Below are 17,206 nucleotides of genomic sequence, written 5' to 3' on the forward strand. Positions count from 1 at the left end.
TGGCTCTTCCTTTTGGCACATGGGGAGAAGCCACGACTTGCCAATACTTCCTACGTAAAAATATAGAAGGATGGAGGCCATTAGGAGTTAATTTATGGCAAGGACTTCTTAGCTGAAGGTATGTGAAAATTCCAAGTCAGTATTACTTTTTAACTCAATAGCCACATTGAGTCAACTACCCTAATTCAATTCTTGACTCAGCTCTATTTGACTAGCTTCTTATACTTTAGACAGCTCAGAAACTCAACTGAGATCTGGTGAAACTCAAATACCAGGAGCATCTGCTTCAACATTCAGATCTGAACCCTCACCTTTAGGATTGTGGCTCATGTTTAAGCAGCTGAGTTAGCCAGGTGGTTGTTCTCAAATCAATCCCTATTGTTAAGAACTTAAGCCGTTTTTAACTCATAATTTTAATTTTTACTTTAATCATCAAATTTCTTTCATTTTTTAAATTAAAAACATACAGTTCGATGGCATTAAGGACTCTCACACTGTGTGTCGCCATCATCACCAGCTGTCTCCAGAATGCTCTTCGCCTTGCACAACTGAAACTCTGCTCCGATGGGACAGTAGCTCCCCAACCCCCCACTCTGCCCCTGGCGATCATCATTACACTTTCTTCTCTATGAATTTGACTAGGTGCCTCATATAAGTGGAATCATTTGTCTTTTAGTCAGCTTATTTTACTCGGCATAATGTCCTCAAGATTTGTCCTTGTTGTAGCATGTGGCAGAATTTCCTTTTTCAGGATGGTAAATCCTTTTTGTTAAACAACAAAATGTTTTGAGTTTAGGGTAATCAATCAATTAGATTAAGAAAGAGTATCTGATCTGTTTAACTATAAGAGAGGAGGTGGTGGAGAGGGAAAGAGAATTATTTGAAATCTCTAATGCTGTGGCTCTTAGCGTACATCAGAATCACACACAGGGAAGGCTTGGTAAGCCAAATTGCCAGGCCCAAATCCCAGAGTTTCTGATTTAGGAGGCTTAGAGTAAGGCCTGAGAATTTGCAATTAATAGAAGTTCCTGATCTGTGAACACACTTTTGAGAACCCCTATAACCTAGAGGATTCCAATCACCAAATTTTACCCACACTGCACAGATGATTCCCTCCCACCTGAGACAGGAGGCTTGCAGTTAGAGGAAGAGAGGCCCAGAGCAGAGTAAAAGAATGCGAGAAGGGCCCACTCTCACCATCCCAGGGTGTTTATCCTCTCCCATGAGGGAGAGGATGGTGACAAGTCAAGCTGTGGGAATCAAGTTCTTCTGTAGATACAAGGAAAATCAAGGGCTCAAAGAGTCTTGGTTCTATTGCTCTATTTAAATCCTAGGAGAACATCACTGTGGAGAGGACCTGGTCCAGCTATATATCCAGAGGTCTCCAGTGGTCTAGTCAGAGAGAAGAGTCTCAGACTCCAGATGTTAGCCAATAGTTTTGCAACAAGGTAGCTATGGTGGGGAGGGTGAGATGAGCCTAGGGTGGGACCCTGGGCCTGGGGGCTGCTGGAATGGGAAATAGCAGATGCTAAGGTATCTGAAGAGCTCAGCAGAGGCTGTCTGCAGGTGGGAGGTGCACAGTGATCCCAAGGGCATTGACCAGGCCAAAACTAAACCAACCACATATTTACCAGCTGCAGAACACAGTGTTGAGGCCAGCAGCAACTGGGAAACCTACAGAAAGAACTTGGCGACCAGGAGACACTGCCAAAGACCTGTAGTCACCACTGTTCCAAACCCCTAAGCCCTGCAAGGTGGCTCTACAGTGGAGATAAAAGATGATGTTTGCGAAAGGGTGCATTTTATTTTAGAAACTAAGCATTACCTCAAAGGACTAGTCAAATGATTGGACCAAGGTAGCTTTTACTAGAAAGACTAGAAGTTATTTCATTTCTTTCTTTGCTAACCAGCAGGAATGGTTTTGTAAGGAAGATTTAAGTTTAGACAAAAGAAAGAACCTACTTTTTTTTCTGCACATCTAACTTGTCATGTAAGTAGGTTGCTAGCTAAAATTATACTTTGGAAATTTTTTTTTTTTTTGGAAAATATTATTCATTGTTTACCTGAAACCAAAATTTAACTGGGCATCTGTATTTTTATTTGCTAAAATGGGCCACCTTACTTGTAACCTATTTATTTGCATGTGCACATGGGATGATGAGGTTATTCAAGGACCCACTTCAACCACAAATCTCAAATCAGTATATAGTTTCAATATATATTTATGGTGCTAATTGGAGCAAAGGACAGATCTAAACCCCAGTTTTATTGGGTTTCGGGCTTGTATCAATATTTCAGAAACAGTTGTCTGGCAGAGAAAAAGTAGTTCAGTATAAACCCTCCCCTACTGACAATCCACAAAGAGACAAATACTGTACTGATAGAACTGAACCTGACATGTGCCAATCACTTTCTTTTTAATATGTTCAAAATATAGTCACATTGAGTTTTCACAGTATCCTTGCAAAATGATTTCCAAAATTATGAATGAGCCTTTTACTGTACTGTCAGGATATCTGATATATCCTCTATGCCTCACCTCCATGGCCTACAATCACTGCCCCTGAAGTGCCCTGTCCTTGGGGAACAAAGAGTCACACACCAAGCTCTCAGGACAACACGGAACATACAGACTGGCATGGTCAATGTCGGCCTTCCAAGTTACCTTCTGGCCCACGACTTGAAGGCTTCATCTAATGACAGACCCACCTACCAACATTCAAATAATACCAAGCCATTTGTCACTAAGATTACATCAAGGGGAACCCACTCCTTTATGGAGAAGTACTGATAATCTGCAAAATCAAACAAACACATAGTCATATATCGTAAAAATATGAACAGTAGGATGTAGCTCAGTGGTGAAGTGCTTGCCTGGAATGTCAAAGGTATTGGGTTCAATCCCCAGCACCACACAGACAAACAAAAATATATGAGCAATAGCTTTATTATTCCTGTTTTATGTTACTTTATTATTCCTGTTTTATGTTACTGGAGGATTTTTACCATTCTTAGCCACATTTTTGGAGATTAGCAAGTCATCTAGCAAAGTTCCAAGGGAGTAAGGAATGAATAGGCAACTCTGGATGAGGAATTAGGAAAGAGACAACTGTGGAGGAATAATTCTGAGGAAGGAGAGATTTGGGGATAGGAAACAGAGAGCAGACGGGGGAATAAAGGGACTTCATTAGAATACTGGTAGTAACAGCACAAAAATTAATTTCAGCTCCTTCTGAAATATGATTAATCCTGAGAAGATCCCATCCTACAAGGGACAAGGAGACTTCTAGGGTCTTAAATTAGTACTGGCAAATTCTATACTTAGGAGCATTCTTAATAAGCATCTACCATTTGGGACAGAAATGATAAAATTTCATTGGAACTAGAAAATATTCTCTTACAAAACAATGCATATCCGACATTTCAATATTAATCAGGTATTTCAATCACTTTTAAAATTATAGAACAAGCTATGATTAGCTGGGGGATTTTGTTTTATTGTCTTCTAGACAGCAGGTAGAACATGATGAATTTGTGCCCATATCTTGATAAACCATAAATCCCTCTGTCACTACTCCCTTCTGCTAGGCTACTTCCCCCAATTCTACTTTTATTGGCCTATGGATGTGCTCCCGTCAAACAAGTGAGACAAGATGGCGTGGTTAATTTATTTAAGGAAATATGAATCAACACTACAAGGGAAACAAAAGGCACCAGCATGCTGTCTTTAAAGCAAAACAAAGGAACGCACTGGCAGAGTCCAACCTGTAGTCAACCAGAGGCTGAGGAACCAGCGTGGGTTCTGGGGTTTGAGCAATCGCAGAAGACCAGCTCCTCTGAACACAGACTGGCGTAGGAACTTGGGCTTCTGTGTCATACTCTAGAGTTCAATTCCACACTAATAGAGGTGCCCTCTCGCTGACTGCTCTCTCACAAGTCAGTTTCCTTATCTGTAAAATAGAAAAATAATGGTACCTACCTGTTTTCAAGGTTGTTGTGAAATTAAATGAGAGGATGTAAAAGACTAAGGCACCCAGAACCCACGTTTTTAAGAGCTTAGTCGATTTATTTATTTATTTAAAGATCATAGACTTGCACGAATCAAAATTGATTCCTACAAGTAATATTTTAAATTTGATCCAAATTAACCTATTGCTTTAGAACCTGCAAAAAATTCTACATATGTGAATGTCCAATGGTCCAGCTCAATCTCCTCATGTATATTCAATAGCAACTGCTCCCCGACTCTTTTATCCCATTTCCATAAGTTTAGAATGCTAATCCTAAGAAATTGTAGTTCTGATACCACCCATGTTGTCTGTGCATTTAGGGTCAGGGACAGGGATATATCCGACTTATTACACAAAGAGAAAAGACAGTTTACTTTTACAGGGCTGTTTTGAAAACAGCAAAGAAAAAGACTTTTTTGAAACTTTTATTAAAGGTTCCAACATGAAATTTGCAATTAGCTGATGACATGTAAGCTCACGTTTGCAAAGAGGAGAAATGCAAGATACATTAAACAAAACAAAATCAAGCACTGTGAGTCTTAAATTCCTCAACACGAGTTCATTTTTCTGTTCATTAGTATCTCGTGGAATGACATGGAGTTTTTGACCTCTGCCCCTGATTTTGAGACAGTGATGGAAGGGGGATGAGAAATCATGAGGCAAAGGTTGAAAGGGCTCTGAGTCCAAACACCTCCAGCTTTCGCTAGACGTTCCAGGGCTGTAGCCCCAGGTTGCATTTTTACCAAGAATTCCCACAGACAGATGGTACTGGTGCCTCAGCACTGTTGTTATGAGGGTGTCAGATGTAAAACTGTGTAAACAGAGTGACAAGGAGGTCATTCCTGCTTAGTGACCTGTACTAGCACGGTCTATTTTTAGAAACTGCTGCAGGCTGCTATGTCCTTGGAAAGAAGAAAAGTTGCAAACTACTGCTTCTTAAAAAAATTTTGTTTTCTGTGCATTTGAGTTGTGTTCTCAAATGCTTGTGTAGAAGTTCGGAGAAAATGAGAACTGTCCCCAAGCCCTATCTGAAATTGCAAGTTTGAATTTTGAACTTCACCTGCACATCAAAGCTAGGAAGAGGCCTGGTGCTAGAAATCTTTTGAGAATAACCATGAAGTTACTCAAATTAACATTGATCCCATCCTTTTGTGCCTTGTGGGGACCAATGAGACAAGGAAGATCCAGAGGGATGACCTCACCCAACCAGAGGAGGGCCTATCCGCATCTCCTACGACTATGGTTGCAGCTTTGTGGATATGATAATCCCTAGGCAGATTTATTCAACAGCCAGCCCCCTCCCAGTCTGATTTAGGGAAGGGACAAGGTATTTGTATGGTAAACGGGTATCATGGCTGTTTTTGACTCAAGTTGTAAAGAAAGTTCATGTTTTAAGGGGGGAAAAATGCTTCAGAAAGAAAATAGGAAAACAGAAAAGATACTAAAGTGCAAGAAAGAGAATCATTGAATAAAACATGACCACTTTCATCTCAACTAGAGCTCAAAGATTTGGCCAGAAAGAAATTCCTTTTATCATTATTTGAAAAAAGAGTATAAACAGCTTTAAGGATCTACACTCAGGGGAAGGTTAAATTATGAAGCAATTGCATATTATGTGAATAAACTAAACCAGAACATGAAGGATTATATAATCAAGGATTTAAAAGATGGGGCTGGAGGGTGTAGCTCCACTGTAGGACACTTGTCTAGTATGAGTGAGGTCCTGGGTTCAAGTCCCAGCACTGCAATATATATTTATATGAAGACCTCAAGTAAGCTACATAATTCAACAAAAAAAAAATAGCTCTGGCCTCTGAAGTGCTCCATATTTGTGTACACCCTGGCTGACTTGGTAGTAGAACATCTGACTTCTCTTCCTTATTCTGTGGTTTACCAGACCTGTGACCTAAGCCTAAGCCCTTTCATTGCTTAGTGCTTCAGCTTTCATAAAACAGGAGCTGTTCTCCAGAATGATGCCCTAGGAATTAGCAGAGAGACTTTGCCTGTGACCCCCCTACCCATCTTCCACCCTCAACCATACAGAGTCCTTTTAAATCTGCAGTCACTCTTTTCCATTGCTTTTGTTTTTTTCCCCCTTGACAAATCTGATTTCTGTCTAGTTTAGGTTTAACCCTCACTGGAGAGAAACATGAGCCCCAATCCACCTTGAATCTTGCTCTTACCCACATCTTTTGGGTGGTGGTATAGCAAAATGGCTATACATAGGAAAGAACCCACTTCTCTTAGAAAAAAGAGGGACATGACTCCATTTGACAACTCTTTGCTGAATGTGGGTACTAGCTCCTGCTCAATAACTATTATTGAAATTATGAATGAAAATGGGTCAAAAAATTAAAAAAGAAAGTGGGTCAATTTTTTCTTTACACATGTTGTCTTTATTGTCACAATCTCCAGATCAAGTAGGAATGATTAATTTTACTTCCCTAATGAGAAAAATGGGAGTTGAAATCCATTGGGCAAGATCTCACAGAAAGGGCAGTGTTGCTAATCAAGTTCTTTTAGGTTCTAAGCCAGTGCTCCTAACCACTACACAGCACCTATCTCTGAGGGGGAGGGAAAGGTGTAGGGTAAATAGTAACTTCAGGTAACAGGTGACTGCAGAGGTCACTGACTGTAGTGAGGTTTGGAGAAGTCAAGGGAATAAAGCAGAGCACACCCTGCCATAGAAAGCAGACCAAAGGCCAGGCACAAAGACTGGCAATGGGTCACCTTATTAAGTAGGGTCACAGGGGAATAATGGTGTGGGGCAATTAGGTGGATCTCATTGCACAGAGGGGGAATAATCCTCAATTATGTTTCTTCTTTGGTAGGGGATATAGGTAAAAAGTATGGTTGGTTTAGTGATAAGACTATTGACAATGTTCCACAGAAAATAGACAGTGAGGATAAGCTCAAACAACCTGTCCCAATAAATGAATGCAAGAAAAAGGACTAGCCCTGTTTAATGATGTAATTAAGAACATCCAACATTTAAATAGCATTTACTACACCAGCGAGGGAGGCATTGCTATTAGTGTAACTTGGCTTAGGGCCCTGAAGAGTAAATGGCAAAGCTAAGAGGCAAAATGAGGAGACCTGGCCCGAGCAAGTGCTTCTAACCACCATGCACACAGTGGCTACTGGGGACATTTTCATGTTCATTTCATGAATATTAGGTGAGCACGTATTATGTGCCAGAGACTATCCCAAGCACTGGGACTAGCACACTGACTAAAATCCCTTTCATCAAAGATTATTTTCCAGAGACGTTCTTCCCTGAGAGTCGCTGCAGTTTCCTGCTTCAACCCAGCGCTCAACCCCCCACCCCAGCCGGCGGCTCAGAGCCAGCAGCCCTCTGCCACCTCCTCACAGCACCCTCGGACCTCCCTCGAGGCCTCCGCCGACACTGCAGCGGAGCGCAGCCGCCCACCATGATGACCGTGTCCCACTTGCAGGTGCGCCAGAACTACCACCAGGCCTCGGAGGCCGCCATCAACCGCCAGGTCAACCGGGAGCTCTACGCCTCCCACATCTACCTGTCCACGTCTTACTGCTTTGACCGGGATGATGTGGCTTTAAGGAACTTTGCCAAATACTTTCTTCACCAACCTCATAAATGAGAGGGAACATGCTGAGAAACTGATGAAGCTGCAGAACCGACCAGGTCGCCAGAACTTCCTTCAGGATATTAAGAAACCAGACCGTGATGACAGGGAGAGTGGGCTCCATGCAATGGAATGTGCTTTGCACTTGGAGAAAAGTGTGAATCAGTAACTTCTGGAACTGCACAAACTGGCTACTGACAAAAATGACCCCCACTTGTGTGACTTTATTGAGACTCATTACCTGAATGAGCAGGTGAAATCCATCAAAGAATTGGGTGACCATGTAACCAACTTGCGCAAGATGGGAGCCCCAGAATGTGGCATGGCAGAGTCTCTTTGACAAGCACACCCTGTGAGACAGTGATAATGAGAGCTAAACCTTAGGCTGACTTCCCCATAGCTATGGAAGTGACTTCCCTGGTCACCAAGGCAGTGCATACACGTTGGGGTTACCTTCGCCTTTTCTATAAATTGTACCAAAACATCCACTTATGTTCTTTAATTTATACCATTCCTTCAAGTAAAGAAATTTGGTACCCCTCCCCCCAAAAAAGATTATATTCCAAGCAGAGGAAACAGTGTACCATTTGTGTGTGTGTGTGTGTGTGTGTGTGTGTAGGGGGACAGAGAACACAAATCAAAATGACATAATAGACAATTGAATATAGTTACCAAAAACACTTTGGTAACATGAAACCACTAGTCAGTTGAAATGGTTTTCTTTTCAATGTTAGCTCCTTTAAGTTATAAGGGTGAAGGAGAAAAGGTTATGAAAATGTTCCCTGAGAGAGTTCCATGAAAGATTACTTTAGATGTCCATTTATGGATTGTACTTATAATCAGTAAATAATGATGGCTGATTCCTAAGAGACACCTTTAAGGAAATATTCCAAAGACTCCTCTAGAAATGTTCCTTTGAATCATAGCCTTCATGAGAACAACATAGCAACTTCCTTCGTAAGCAGTAAACACCCTGACCAAGCAAACGTCCCCCCAAGTGTAATTTTACACACCCCACCCACTAAGCAAACACAGCATCAGACTGGAATCTGACAAGAGAACAAGGGTGGAGTGGAAAATGCCATTTTTAAAACGCACTGACAAACCAAACTAAGCAATCTGGCAGCCAGTGGACAGAGCGACACAGGCCTCTAGATTAGGCACAGCAGTTGGACAAATCAAAGGCACAAAGAGGCGAGTCTCAGAAGTATAATTTTACCAAGAATGGACTAGGCTTTTCAAAGTTGCCACCTGCTAAGATGCCTAAGGCCACAGAACCATGAGAGGCAGGTGGTGACAAATATATATTTGATGCAGCCACTTTAATAAGCAATAGTTACAGGAGAACCCTACAGTCCATCTGGAATCTGACAGAACTGGGGGTTTCTCTGCCTGTTGAAAGATGAGAGCCTGCTTTAGCACACTTAGTAACTCCAACCTATGCTTTAAGATCCAGGAGTTCAATATGGCACTTGTGATCTTGGAGCAGTTAAATTAATTAAAAAATAAAAACATGTAATTCAGAAGGAAGGGGAACAGGACAAAACTGCTAAGACCTTCACACATCTGATTTTCCATTAGGAACATGTGTGGTGCTAGGTGGTGCATCCTTGTAAACCCAGCGACTCCAGAGGCTGAGGAAGGAGCACGGCAAGTTCAAAGCCAGCCTGGGCAACTCCGTGTCTCAAAATAAAATAATAAAAAAGGCTGAGATGTAGCTCATTGGTAGCATTCTTGCCTAGCATGTGCGAGGCCCTAAGTTCAATCCCCAGCACTGCCTCCCGAACACACGCACACAAAGAAAGAAAGAAGGACAAACAGAATCAAAATGTGTGGTGGGTGGTATTTACCAATCCTTTCCGGGAACCATTCCTCTACCCATTATCCCAGAGAAGTGGAAGACGTGAACTAAAGCTATACAAAGTGTGATTTTGAAAGGTCAGGGACAGACAAAGTCACTGAATATTCCATAAGGAATATGGGGGCTCACATGCTTGTTCTACTCTGGTGCCTATGAAATGGTCTTCATAGGTGCGTCCATGTAGATTGAGTACGTCAGGGGCTCTGGGCCATCTTCCTTTCATGGTTTGCTTCACACGGGTACCACCCAGAAGCCACGTGGGGGCTTGCAGAGTGAGCATGACAACTGAATTATGATGGGACATACTGCACCCCAACCTACCGGACAAAAGAACCCACAGAACAATGGCATGTGAACAGCCCTGGTGCCAGATGTTCGTGAGGGAGGACCACAACAAGTGCTGCCCACTGAGCAGCCGTAGCATCATTTACTCAAAAAACAAAACAAAACAAAACAAAACAAAAATAAATGCTGAGCAAAGTGCCTTGTGCCTGTAATCTCAGCTACTCAGGAGGCTAGGCAGGAGGATCCCTTGAGCTCAAGAGTTCAGGGTCAGCCAGGGCAGCAACAACACAGTGAGACCCTGTGACTTAAAAAAAAAAAAAAGTTGAACTTTAAAGAACAGTTCACTCCACCATAGATCAGTGAGGAGTGAAACAGTTCCTGGACAGGCAAGAACAACAGGAGCAGTGTTGGAAAGGCCCTTCCCAGGCAGCCTCTCTGGATCCTAGACAGTCCAGAGCTCTCAGCAACAGAAATCTAATCTGCTACATTTTTGTGCTTTAATTCTCCACCATCAGCAAACCTCTGCTCTGCTCCAACTCTCATGGCACGCCTTCTTTTTGCGGGGGCTGGGGAGGTACTGGAGATTGAACTCAGGGGCACACGACCACTGAGCCACATTCCCGTCCTATTTTTATATTTTACTTAGAGACAGGGTCTCACTGAGTTGCTTAGCACCTTGCTTTTGCTGAGGCTGGCTTTGAACTCACAATCCTCCGGCCTCAGCCTCCCAAGAGGTTGGGATAATAGACATATGCCCCCGCACCCAGCTCATGGCACACCTTCTTTTGATTCTCCTGTGGCTACCCTCCCTATATCCACTTTCATTCTTCATATCTTTCTCTACAACTTAGTTTCTATCTACTCTTGGTTTCTCTTTATCATTTAACTTATAGCTTTAACCAGTGGTTCTCAGAATCTACTGCACATCGGAATCATTTAAGGAGGCTTTAAAAATTCCAGTTTCCAGGCTACATCCCATGTCAATTAAATTAGCATCTCTGGAGGTGGAACCGAAGCATCAGGCTTTTTGTGGTGGTTGTTTTCAAATCCTTAGGTTATACCAATGTGTACCAAGTATAAGGAGTGGCTTTAAGCCATTTTGATTCAAGAATGCAAAAATTCCAATTGTTTGCTTCACATTCTAAATTCAAATCATCCAAAATTATTTATTCTAGTCAATGTATCCACAGTTAGAATGGGGCGGGGAGGGAGGGAGGATTCCACCATAACTTTTATGTGAGCTCAGAACTCAGACCTCATATTCCAAAGGCTCAGACAGACATTTGAGTGCCATTCTTTGGTGGTTGGGTGTGGAGTGGTGATTCCAGTTTGGAATACATTTGTTTGAAGTAAAGCCAGACAAATGTTATCCCAGGAATGAAATCAGGTCTTTTATCATCAAACCTCCTTCATTGGAAAAGAATAGAGTATCCCTTTAGATGTGGCTAGTATTCGGCGCATAGCTAATGAGCATATGTAATCCATTGAATAAAAATAGCAGTTATCTTTATATGCTACAAGAAAAAAAAATGTCCCTTTTCTTATTACAGTAAGGGAATCTTATTGCATACCTCTTAGGAAACCCAATAATGTGTTACGTGAATTTTCCATGGGAAGGAACAACTGGTTAGGAAACAAAATACTATACTTCTATACAGAGACATTTAAGCCTAGAACTCCAGAGAAGCCAAAAGCTGCTCTGAGCATGGCCCCAGCAGGATTGAAATACCTCCTCAAAGCACACTGAGCAAATTCCCATGATGCCAGGCCTCTTGGAAAAGTTTCTGAGGGTCGAAGGCCACCGCAGCTGCCTCCTTCCCCTCCTCTCAACCACTTGCTCAACTGGAAAAAATGTTCAGAGGGTAAGTTACCACAGTTCTCAGTTCTACCGATTTCCTCTCTGGGGAAGTCTAACCCTGGGTCCTAAAACGGGATGTGAATTGTGCTGAAGTCTGGGATTTGTACTCATGTCTCAGGTATTTGTCAGTCCCTTGCCTGAATTAAAATTTCAAAGAGCAGAAACTCACATGAACTAATGGTGGTAGGGCAGAGCAGGGTGGGGAGGTCATCACAGACATCAGGGAGCCATGTGCAGGTGAGAAGCCTCATCCGAGACACAAAGACTGTCGACACAGAAGTCAAGAGTTAAGTCGCCCAACATATTGGTTGCCAAGACAGCTCCATTGCTGAGTGGTATTGGCACGTCACTTCCTGCGTCTCCACAGGGCAGAGCAGAGGCCCTTTTTACATCTTGAGAGGCAGTTCTTGGACTTTACATGCAGCAAGACTGTTTCTCATTTGGCATCTGTATCCAGGTAAGGTGGAAGAGGCCACACTCATGCATACAGAGTACCTGGAGTTTGAAGAACAGTTTGCAATTGCCTTTTAAGAGATTGATGCGTCTTTCCTATTTGTCCTCAACTCCCACTGCCGGCCCACTTGGTATTTATCTTTTGACATCTTAATTTTACCAAAGGCAGCATTGTGCTGTCCAGAGAACATTATGTCTTCACATTGCTCAGTCTGTGTCACATGTACCTATAAAACCAGACCAGTTAATTCAATCTGGCGAATCTGTGGAACAAAAATGCATCAGAAGGTGCAAATACTTGTCTAGGAGTGCCTTCCTGAAGCCTAAGCTTCCTTTTCTGGAGTTCAGTCTCCTACCAATGAACTACGACGTGTTTTAGAATCACAATTCTTTCAACTTAAGTTCATCAGACAACATGGTTTTTTTCTCATTATTCCTAATCTGAAATGGAGCTTGGCTGATACTTCCCTTCACAACTACATTTCCTCTTAGCAAAAAAGGTTACAATCAGAAGCCTTACAACCTGTATGTTCTCATTTGCACAAGCAGCATCATTAAATAGAACAATCATAACAGAATGTAGTCAAATAAATTTTCATGATCTGAGATTATATAATAGGAGCACTTCATGGAATAGAGATGTATTATTTTATTATATTGAAGTATTTTCATACACATTATCTTATTTAATCTTACAGCAACTCGGTATGGAAAATATTATTATTGATCTCCATTTTAAAAGGAAGCTTAGATCAAGTTGTGCCATGGCATTATGGCCAGAACCCAGAGAGCTGAGGCTGGAATCCAGATCTCCAGCTCCAATGCCCTCTGCAATTCCCATAGGAGAACTGGCACCTTATTGTTGCACAATCTGGCTTGCAGATTGTCAGTTTATATGAACAAAATAAGATGATTTTTATGTTCTAGAAAAGTTTTGACTCTAAAGTTTGTTGCTTTATATTCAGGGAATTTTGCTTTTAAAGATTTTAATGAATTTTTTCTTTAAAGTTCTTTAAAATAATTTTAAAAAGAGATGTCAAGAGTTAATTGGAACAAGTTGCTTTAAGAATATATATGCTTCATTAAAACTACACTGAGATTTCATCTCACTCCAGTCAGAATGGCAGTTATCAAGAACACAAGTAACAATAAGTGTTGGCAAGGATGTGGGGAAAAAGGTACACTAATACATTGCTGATGGGACTGCAAATTGGTGGAACCATTCTGGAAAGCAGTATGGAGATTCCTAAGAAAACTTGGAATGGAGCCACCATTTGACTCAGCAATCCCACTTCTTGGTTTATACCCAAAGAACTTAAAATCTGCACACTACAGTGACAGAGCCATATCAATGTTCATAGCAGCTCAATTCACAATAGCTAAGCTATGGAACCAACCTATGTGTCCACTTCAATAGCTGAATGGATAAAGAAAATGTGGCACATATACACAATGGAATATTACTCAACCATAAAGAAGAATGAAATTATGGAATTTGCTAGTAGAGGGATGGAAGCAGAGACTATTATGCTAAGTGAAATAAGCCAAAAAACCAAAAGGCTTGAATGTTCTCTCTGATACGTGGATGCTCACTCTCACAATAGGCAGGGGTAGGGAAGTATGAAGGTTCACTGGATTGGACAGCTGGGAATCAGGGGATGGGAGGGAGGATGAGAGTGGGAAAGACAGTAGAATGAATCGGACATAACTCTCCTATGTTCATGTATGAATACATGACCAGTGTAACTCCACATCATGTACAACCACAAGAATGGGTAGTTGTTATACTCCATGTATGTATAATATGCTAAAATACATCCTACTGTCATATATAACTAAAAAGAACAAATTTTTAAAATTATTATTGTAAGGCAGCTTGGGACTCCCGGCCATAGCCGCCCCTGCGCGATCCCGCTGAACTGCCGCCCACTCGCTCGGCTAGCCAGTAGCTCCCAGAAGAATGCACTGCAGACACGGAGGTCTCATGCAAGAGACTTTATTATGCGGATGACTAACACGTCCGCTCAGGGTGAAAAGAAAGGAAAAAAGAGAAAGATGGCATGTGCGCTTCTCCCAGATATTGGAATCTCCTGAGCTGGAAGGAACCAGTAGCGGAGGAGAATACTTGCAAGCTGACTGATGAACCAATAGCTATTCAGCATGTTAGGACGTAATGTGGGAAGCAGGAAAATGGTGGCAGCATAAGCCGGAAATTCCTGAAACGGAAGAGGCGGACAGAGCGCAGATTGACAAGTGGTTGGGAGGCGGAGTATTGGCTTTATATTACAATTATACCACGCCCCCCCCCCCAAAAAAAATAGATGATTTTTCAGGGAATTGAGTCAGGCAGGCCAATCAGGGTATGGAGGTGGCAAAGCAGGGTGAAGGATGTGGGGAGGGGTGACATTCTAAGAAATTATTATTTTCTTAATTTTTATTTTTTAGTTGTCAATGGACTTTATTTATATGCTGTGCCAAGAATCAACCCCAGTGCCTCGCACATGCTAGACACAAGCGCTCCACCACTGAGCCAAGAAATTATTTTCATTTCTAAACTGTGACCACGAGTTAGAAAAGGAACTGGTTTGCCCAACCCTTTTTTATTAATAGTTAATAAAGTTAATTCTGTAACCATTCAGAGGGCCTTAAACAACACTCACTCATTACAAGATACTTCTTTCAAGATCATTGACTTGCAAATCCTGGGCGAGTTTCAGAAACTCAATCTAGAAATAAAAGGTCACAGAAATCTGACACAGAGGTGGCAAGTGTGTGAGCCAGCCATTCCATTCCATCCCAATAATGTCATCACACCCATTTATAAAAAGAAACTATTCTGTTAACCCTCAGAAATGTGGACTGGTTCATTCAGAGGAGTGTGGGCCCAAGGGTGGCGGAGAACTTAGTTTCAGCAACATTTTTATGAGGAGGGAGGAAACAGCTGCTAACGCAACACACTTTTACTTCCAAGAGGCTGATGGCAGCCACGCAGGCTGGCGGGGTTTCCACAGCAGCCCTGTGTTTCTCCTGAACTCCCACAGGAAGTTCAAGGTCAATGGGGAGTGCCTCTGCCTCCCTAGATGAGTTAGAAACTAGTTTGGCCTTTCTTGTTTGTTAGTGGGTTTGTTAGTGGTGGTGGGCTTTTTTGATTGTTTTGTCTGGTTTTTCAGCCACTCATATTTCTGAAAGGGAGGCCACAGAGTAGAAAGCACTGGTTGACTGCTCCCTGCCTGAGGTGTCCAGAGACCTCCAAACCTACATTCTCAGAGACCTAGGTTCTTATTTTGGCTACTAGCATGTAGCCTGGGGCATGTCCCCACATGTCTTTGGATGCACTTCTCTCATTTTTACCTCCAGGCAGACCTATGGGCTGAAAGTCATAGGACCTGAATTGTCCCTCTGGTGTCACTACAGAGGACAAATCACACAGCCTGGAGCAGACATATTTTAGGCAGATGCTCATCGTTTTTTTTTTTACTTATTCAGCCCTCCTTCCTCCCCAATCTCTCTTTTCCCAGTAAAATGTGGCGTTCTAGTACTACTTGTACACACTACACGTACTCAGCCACATAAAAAATAAACATCCCCTTTCCAACAGGTTTTCAACCCACAGAACAAACAGGGAGGGTTAAGGCTATTCCAAACTCAAAGAGGTGGTGTAGAGGTTTAGGAGGAAGAGTCCACTTTGAAAAGGAGTTTACTTTTCCACACCCTCTGCTCTGTGTGAAGCTTGCTCTCTCTGCCCAGAAAGATCATTTTCCAACCACACTCCTCCCATTCACCAGGAACCCCAGTCCCAGTACTAGAAATTACCTCAAAGAAGTAATTTACTTAACAAATATACAGTTTGTTTTTAGTTGATGCATGCTGTAATTACCATATTAAATATTGGACCCTCATATTTCTCATTTAAGCCTCACAGAGATTAAATGATTTGCCCAAGGTCATAGAGCTAGTACCTAATACCATCAAACCAGACAATTTCAATCTTTACCACCATCTCACGACTTCTCTTTGGCTTTTGCCTGGCTGGCCTGTGTCTTATCAAAAAGGATAAAACAGTCATCAGGAAATACACCCAAAAGTTTTTCTTTACCAACTAAAAACAACAACAAAAATACATAAATAAAATATAAACAAAAACAAAAATTGTTGCCCGATTTAGGAGTGGGATTGATGCAGAAGGCTGGAAGGGCTGGATCCACCAAGAAAAATGGGGAGAAAATCAGAACTGGGATCAGGCACTCAGTGGGTGTCGTTCTGATGATCTGATTAAGGACAGAAATCTGAGTCTCAACTCTAGGTAAAAATATGTGTTTTGGGTTGGGGATACAGAGAACTTGACTAGCATGTGTGAAGCCCTGAATTTAATCCCCGACCCACAAAAGAAAAGAAAAGAAAAATGTGTTTACATGAATACATAGCAATTCTGGAGGGGACATGATGTAGTCTCCCATTTTTAAAATTTGTGTTTTAGGTTATCTATGAACAGCAGTGAACATTCCCTACAGTAAAAGTAATTTGCATCATATTCAAGGATGTTAAATGAAACCTGAAGACCTTTCCTTTGCCAGTTTCCATTCTGAAGGTTACCTGGCTCTTAGACAAGTATTTTATACATATCTGCCAAATAAAGTCTCTCTGTTGATTTCAGAAGAGATCTGGAGTATTGACCTATTCGTGTCCATGTCTGCTTTCCTAATTAATGTCCTTTGTACTGTCCTTGCATGCCACAAAGGCTTTCCTCCAACTGGGAGATGTTTATTTTCCTTTTGCAAGATCTTTTCTTTGACCCACTTATTTGATCATTTCTTCTTCATTTATCCAGCACCAGCTGTGGACCTTCTCTCTTTGTGCACCAAGCCTCAGACACATTCCCCTGGCAGCAGCCACCCTGCCTCTTGGCTCCCTCCTCCTCGGGAGGGCTAAGCCTTCCCCTCTTTATGGGTCAGCGGAATTGCAAAGGTCTTTGACCCACAACTCACTTGAGACTTTGCATTTCTCTTGTCACTGTAGCCTTTTTCTACTTTTGATTGTTTTTAGTCACTGGGTGAGATACCCCCAAAATGTATGTAAACACCTCTCCTCTGCTCTGCATTCTTGGCATTTTTATATATGGAAGCCAGGAGATGTT

General features: G+C 42.0%; 1 protein-coding gene and 1 pseudogene across 2 annotated transcripts in view; one reads left to right on the forward strand and one right to left on the reverse strand.

Annotated features, from left to right (window-relative positions):
- SHROOM3 (shroom family member 3) overlaps positions 1-17,206 on the reverse strand; it is a 304,609-nt gene that overhangs the window by 183,540 nt on the left and 103,863 nt on the right. The gene's annotated exons all lie outside the window — the stretch shown is intronic.
- On the forward strand, positions 7,339-8,148 carry LOC306670000 (ferritin heavy chain-like; annotated as a pseudogene). Its single transcript has one exon. The product of its transcript is annotated as a ferritin heavy chain-like (transcript).

Source organism: Sciurus vulgaris (genome assembly GCF_902686455.1).
Source record: "Sciurus vulgaris genome assembly, chromosome: 9".
NCBI lineage: Eukaryota > Metazoa > Chordata > Mammalia > Rodentia > Sciuridae > Sciurus > Sciurus vulgaris.